Source organism: Pelodiscus sinensis, chromosome 15 (genome assembly GCF_049634645.1).
Source record: "Pelodiscus sinensis isolate JC-2024 chromosome 15, ASM4963464v1, whole genome shotgun sequence".
Taxonomy (NCBI): Eukaryota; Metazoa; Chordata; order Testudines; family Trionychidae; genus Pelodiscus; species Pelodiscus sinensis.
Genome location: NC_134725.1, coordinates 39,418,245 through 39,425,361, shown reverse-complemented (window position 1 = coordinate 39,425,361; position 7,117 = coordinate 39,418,245).

The window sequence follows — 7,117 nt, the reverse complement described above, 5'->3', positions numbered from 1 at the left end:
GGGGGCAGTAGAGTTTCCCTGGTGTTGGCTAGAGTGGCCACCAGGGAAAGCTGGGGAGGGCTAGCCTCCCACTAGTTTGAATTAAGGGTCTACACAGCCCTTAATTCAAACTAGTAAATTCGAACTAGGCTTAATCCTCGTGGAATGAGGTTTACCTAGTTCGCACTAAGTGCTCCGCTAGTTCGAATTAAGTTTGAACTAGCGGAGCGCTAGTGTAGCGCCTATCAAAGTTAATTCGAACTAACATCCGTTAGTTCGAATTAACTTTGTAGTGTAGACATACCCTACGTGACAACATTCCCCCTCCCCTCAGCCGCAAAAAAGAACAACCAAGAAACAAAATGAAATCAACTAAAAATGGGACCAATGCAAAACAGCTCAGAATTGCGAAGTCCCGCAGGACACCAATTCTGCAGGTTTCTCCCAGCCCTAGTGATCAGCAGCCCTGCCGTGGAGCTGGGCCGGGCGCTACTGCGGCAGGGTCAGCGGCCGGGGCTCACCAGGGAGCCAGACACGGCTCTTCTCAAGCCCTGCCCTGCTCCCCCGCAGCCCGTGTGGGCGCTAAGCAGCTGGGCAAAGCGCCCTGCGCTGTGAGATGCCCCAGGCAGCCCCTCCCCCCGCGAGCCGTTTGTCTTCCGTGCGCTACGAGTGGGGGGAGGGGAAGCGGTGCCTCATGTGCTGATCCCGATCCCAGCACAATCCCATTGGCCACTTCCGGCCAATGGCAGCTTCTGGTTCAAGAACAGGCCACGCAGGAAGCACCAATCACCGCTCCCCTCCGGCTCTGAGTCACCGAGCGCGGGGCCAGGCCGCCTGTGGGGACGGGGCAGCTCACTGCTCAGTGTCCCTGCCGGAGCCTCACTGGGCGCCCAGCCCCTAGGTTGCCAGGTGTCCGGTATTGCCCCGGACAGGCTGGTATTTTCAGCTCCTGTCCAGTAAAAAAAATTCAGAAAATACCGGACACTTGAAATGTCCAGTATTTTCTGATATTTTCCAGGCCAGGGGGCAAAAATACCAGACTGTCCGGGTCAATACCGGACACCTGGCAACCCTATAGCACAGTCAGCAATCGGGCCCAGCTAGGGTGGCCAGAAGATTTCAACAAAAATACCGGACACCCTTGACATTACGTCTCAATCTACCTCACAGCTTAGCTAGAAAACACCCGACACTTCTAGATTCTCATTGCTATCTTCTCAGTTTGTTTCCTGGGCAGAAAGCTCAAATACTGGACTGTCCGGTTCAAAACCGAACACCTGGCAACCCTAGGCCCAGCCCCCTGCTTACCTGGTTCTGCAGGGGAGCTGTCTGGCCTGGAGCAGGGAGGGAGACAAGATAGGCACCAGCAGCCTGTTAGGAGAGGCAGCCAGCTCCTCTGTTCTTAAAGGGGTTAGGCTGGTTTTTTGGGTTGTTTGTTTGTTTGTTTGTTTGTTTGTTTTGCTCTACAACTTTGGTCCTCTCCCGTTTTTTTCAACAATTTTTTCCCCTTGTTTTCTTGTTTTGGGGGGAGGGGAGTGTTTGGTATTTTTGGTTAAACCATCTGGCAACCCTACCAGCCTCGCACCCTCCTCCTCCCCACTCCCCCACTGAACCCAGCACCCCAACATTCCCAGCCCCTGCCATAAGATTGACAGGAGACAGCCTGAATGTGTGCATGAAACTGGATATAACCAGTGATGATGTAAACTTCAAAGAACTGTGTGAAAAGATGCAGCAGCAGAGGTCCCATGACATACAGTCTGGGAGTACCATGTTTCATTCATGCTCTTTATTGACCACTTGTTCTGAATGTTGATGTAGTTGGACTCTTTGGTTTGAAAATGGTGCTGACCCCTGAGCTAAGGAGCTGGAAAGAGACTTCCCCTGGGGACAGTCCCCACTAGGGACTTTTTAAAGTGTTCCCTAGGGGTTTTTTGTTTCTTCTCCTTCCCTGAAGGGTGGATTCCAGGCCAGAGTCTGGCAATGTTCAGTCCCCATTGCAGCCCAAAGTCAATGGCCCTAGGACAAGCGTGGGGAACCTTTTTGGGTAGAGTGCCAATGCAGGCTCTGCAGTTCTGGAGGAGCCCCAACCCTCGGGGTCTAGATCCAGGCAACTCAGGAGCCGCATCCAGCCCCCAGGGCCCTATGTTCACCACTTCTGGGTTAGGAGATACAGGGCAGATTGAGGAGCTATCCCCTACCTTATGGTGGAGCTCTCCATCTGGTGCTATGTCTACACTACAGAGTTTTTCCAGCATACCGGAGATACCCTAGAAAAACTCTGCCGCATCCAGGGAACATGTCTGCTCTGCAGATGCGCTCTTTCAGAAGCCCTGTTGTCCTCATTTTATGAGGAATAAGGGCTCTTCCAAAAGAGGAGGTTTTTCTGACATTTGGCCCCATGTAGGCGGGCCAAATGTCGAAAAAGCCTCTTCCGAAAAAAGAATCGGAAAAAGATACGCAAATTGCAGAGCACAATTTGCGTACCTTTTTCCAGAAAAAAACAGCAATGTAGACATAGCCCGAGCCCCACCAAGCCGCCTCATTGCCTGGCCTCACTGATACAGGGAGCTGCGCTGTTTACAGCTGTTACTATAAACGTCTTGTATCAATTTCACAGAACTGAGTTGTAATTTGATGCAAATAAGACGCATTTCTCTTGCTTACACACGTTTTCTGTCAACATGTTTTTGAGAAACTTGCTGTGACATGTGAAAATCCTGCTGACTGGGTAAAAATAAATGCTGCGATTCAGATGCTTCCTGTCCACAAGCTGCCTGGTGGAGGGCGAGCTGCACAGAGGCACCATTTCAGCTGGGAAGCTAGAGGTCCGCTCCCTGGGCTGAGCGTGCCTGGCAGCGCCCACTGCTTCTCACCAAGAGGAACATCCCTGAGAAGGTCAGCTGCCTCCAGGGCAGGATGAAGGAGCCAAGTGTCATGCACATCAGCAAAATCACACAGCATCTGTCTTCTCCTCATGCAGCCTCTTGGTCCTACAGCAGGGGCCGAGGGGGGTGCAGCCACCACCAGGAATCTGGCCCTTCCTGCTTGGGGAAGGAAAGTCATGAGTGCCCCGTGCTCGCAGGCACTGAAAGGATCACAATCCAAGCTAGACGCTCCGAGGAGACTCGCTAGGGGGAAAGGACCTTGACAGCTGCTGCCCAGTGTCTAGTCTCCTCTTGCAAGAAGCTATGAACTAGGGATGTTAAATATCGGTTAATTGAATAGTCGAGTAACCTCGTGAATTCTTATTGGTTAGTCGACTAGTCTATAGTCGCCGGGGGCAGGCCGGGCAGCCACTGTATCAGAGGCTGCAGTGCAGGGTGTCAGGCAGGAGCTGGTCCACAAGTGAAGTGAGTTTATAAAACAGCTCCCCTTGTAGACCAGCTGCCAGTTGCCCAGTGTTGCTGCTTCTGATAAAAAGGCAGCAGAACAGGGTGGCAGCAGCCCCTTTCTAAGGTGGGTCTGAGGTCCTGGACCCAGCATGAGCCGGAACTGAGCCAGGCTGCCTGCCTCCTAATACGCTTTGGGTGTGTCTTTATACCCTTTGGGTACCTCTAGACTACAGGCTTTTGTCAACAGAGGCTTTGTCGACAGATACTGTTGACAAAGCTTCTGTTGACAAAGAGCGTCTAGAGTGCATCCAGTTCTGTCGACAAAGCAAGCCGCTTTGTCCACATGAGAGTGTAGACGCAAAGGACAGTGCAGATGCAATAACGCCTTCTGCCCACAGAACTCTGTCAACAAAAGGCGTTATTTCTCGTAGAATGAGGTTTACTGCCGTCCACAAAACTGCCGAGTTCTGTCGACGTTATGGTATAATTTTGTCAACAAAACCCTGTAGTCTAGACACACCCTTTAAATGCAGAGCTGCAGCAGGAGTAGGTTCTGGACCCAGTATGAGCCAGAACTGAGCTGGGCTGCTCGCCAGCCTGCTAAAAAAAGTACTGGCAAGGGATGGGGGAGGGAAATGCATGTTGTCTATCGCATAAGCTGTAACTTATCAGTTAATCAACTATACTATTACATCCCTATTATGAACAACTGTCTCCCACCACCTGCCCACAGCCAATGCCCAGACAGGGGCTGCTCTGTGATTTCCATACCTAAGGGGTGCCTGTCGATGTTTGTGCTCTTGCGCCTGTCTGGAGGTGGTTGGCACTTGGGAGAGCCTCTCTCAAATGCTGAGTCCTTTTCCTGCAAGGCAATCCCTGGAAGACTGTGCAGGAGACCTGCCTACCTACCCGAGATTGCTCCCTGTGCACCCTGGCTCTGCTCCTATCCCTGCCATAATCAGAATTTGCGTGCAGCCTCCCAGAGAACATCAGTTGATGGAACCAGGGCTACGTGTCATTCAGCTGCACCTACTCTGCCCAGCTGAGACTCGCCTGTGACCAAGGAATCAGATGGGGTTAACCCTGGACCCCGAACCTCCAGCATGCCCATCACTCCTGGCTCTGCTCGTGGCCTCTTGCTCCATGGGGCTAGTCCCACTCACCCACTATGGGCTGAGAGGGTTCAACCATGTTTCAGCAAATCACCCTGTGGCATATTGAGTGCAGGGCATGTCATGGGCAGTCCCAGGCTATGTCTACGCTGATGGGTTCTTGCGCAAGAATGGCTGTTCTTCCGCAGAGCGTCCACACGCCCCCCCCTGCCCCGCCCTTGCACAAGAAGATTTACAGTAAAGCATGGGAAGAGAGGGATTCTTGTGCAAGAGCTATGCACATGGCTGTGTGGACGTGTTCTTGCACAAGAACCCTTGCGCAAGATGTTCTTGCAAAAGGCCTGCCAGTGTAGACATAGCCCCAGAGCCCTGCAGAGCTACCAGAGAAACGGGGACTCCTGAGCCCCATGCATGGGACACAATCCTTCCTGTGAGCTGGGGGGGACCATGGCAGGCCTGAACACCCAGCTCCTCTGCTTCCTCCACTGCAGGCACTCAGCTTTGTCCAAGCCCCTTTGAACCCCACTGTACCTCTTTCGGTCCACCTGCCCCAGCACCCTCTCCTCCTTAAAGGGCTTTGCTTCTGGCAGGTCACAGAGTGCAGGCCAGTCACACACAAAAAGCCTGCACAAACGCCAGCTCCCCATCCAGGCGCCAGGCGCATTGGCTCAGTCACTGCATGTCTGTTGCATCCCTGTCCCTCGTGTGCATGCCTGCCTGCAGAGTGGTGTCTTTCACACTGGGGAGAGTGCAGGCTCCACTCTGATCCCCCAACAGGCCAGTCCCCCTTGCTTCCCCTGCAGGCAGAGGGAAACTGTGTCTCACGAGCTCAGCCAGCCCTCCAGCTCAGGCACACATCTGGGCAGCAGGATACCCAGAATGCCAAGTGGCTGCTCCGGTGCAGGCCAGGTCCACACTGGCTTGGAAGGTTCCCAAAGATGCTGCTGTGTGGTTGGTTCTGAGCCATTCCCATGACTAGCACCTGACAGGCGTCACGACAGCCCCAGACAACGTATCTGTGGGGAAGCACATGCTGACAAGGGGCGGCTGCTTTCCTGGCCCTCTCCCGCTTGCTGCTGCTTCCCAGGCTCCCTGCCGGAGACTCACCCATAGAAGCACCTTGCTGTGGTGCACACAGGGCTGCGGCGGGCTCCAGCTAGGATCCATCCGGCTTGCTCAGAGCTGGGCGGAGGCAGCCGGTGCAAACCAGCTCATCTCCAGCCTCAGCACTGACAAAACCTGCCAGGCAGCACGGGAGAGATGGCTGCCTCCGCAGGACACCCAGGACTGGGCTTTCTTAGTGCAACAGCACCATCTGCTGCCCCTGGCCTGAGGCCCAGCGGCACACGGCAAGCAGGAGATGGGGTGGGATGCAGGAGCTCGGGAAGGAGGCAACAAGTAATGCACAGGCCTCACCCCGTGTCACCACAGGATAAACCTCACACTGGCAGTGCAGCCAAGCTGGGGACAGGCTCTTGTGCAAATGGGAGGGGGGCGTGTTAACCCTGCGCAGTGAACCAGCCAGCCAAGGTCTGGGCACCATGGACACCCCACTTGAGACCTATTGGGAGGGATGCAGTGGGACTGTGTGATGCTTGGCTCATGGGTGAACAACACCCAGTGACACGGCTGCAGCACAACCCAGCGACACTCCTGTAGTACAGTGACAGGAATGCGCACAATCCAGAAATACGACTGTAACACAGCCACAGGACTGCAGCACAACCCAGCGACACGGCTGTAGCACAGCGATAGGACTGCAGCACAACCCAGCGACACAGCTGTAGCACAGTGACAGGAATGCGCACAACCCAGAAATACGACTGTAACACAGCCACAGGACTGCAGCACAACCCAGCGACACGGCTGTAGCAGAATTAGATGACTGTGGCACAGCCCCAGCTGTTTGGCAGTTTGCTGGCGTCCAGTGTTTCTTACTGATAAAAATCAGTGCCCAGCCCCACAGATCTTCCCTGCTGGCTATGGGGTTTGCTGCCATAACTCCTGCCTTATCTGTAGCCAGACATCTCCTCGCAATGACTCCTAGGATGGCCATCAGGGTACTTCAAAAATAGAGGACGGTTGCATTTAGTGCATAGGGGGCCCAGGGCTGGGGATTCAGGAGACAGGACTTGGGCTGAGGGATGGAGTATAGAGGTGAGTGCAGAGGGGACACTGTACCATTTCAGGAGGGTGGGGGACTTCAGCCACACATACCAGGTCACTGCTGCTCTTCTTCCTCTGACTCTCAGGGAGCGAGGGGGAAAGTGCACAGCCTGCTGCATCCTCCTCTGCCCTCCCCTCATAGAGGATAGAGTAGCAAAAACCATGACTGTCCTCTACAATAGTTTCTCAACCACTGGTATGAGTACCCGTTGGGATACTTGAGAAAAGTCTGGGGGTACGTCAACACAACTGACATTTGGAGAAAACTGAATTGTTGTTTTAAGTTTTACAGCGCTTTATTATTTTTGTACTTTTTACACCCAAAAATGTCATCGCCCACTCGGCTACAATTAAGTTGTTTAAACAAATGTGTTGCAATGGTAGAAAAAAAATGTGTGTATCTGAAAACGGTAGGTACTGGGGGGACTTACTTTTTTTTTTAAAGGGGTTATTTATAATTTTTTTAAAAGGGGTACTTTATAGAAAAAAAGGTTGAGAAACACTGATCTATAAGACCACAGACTC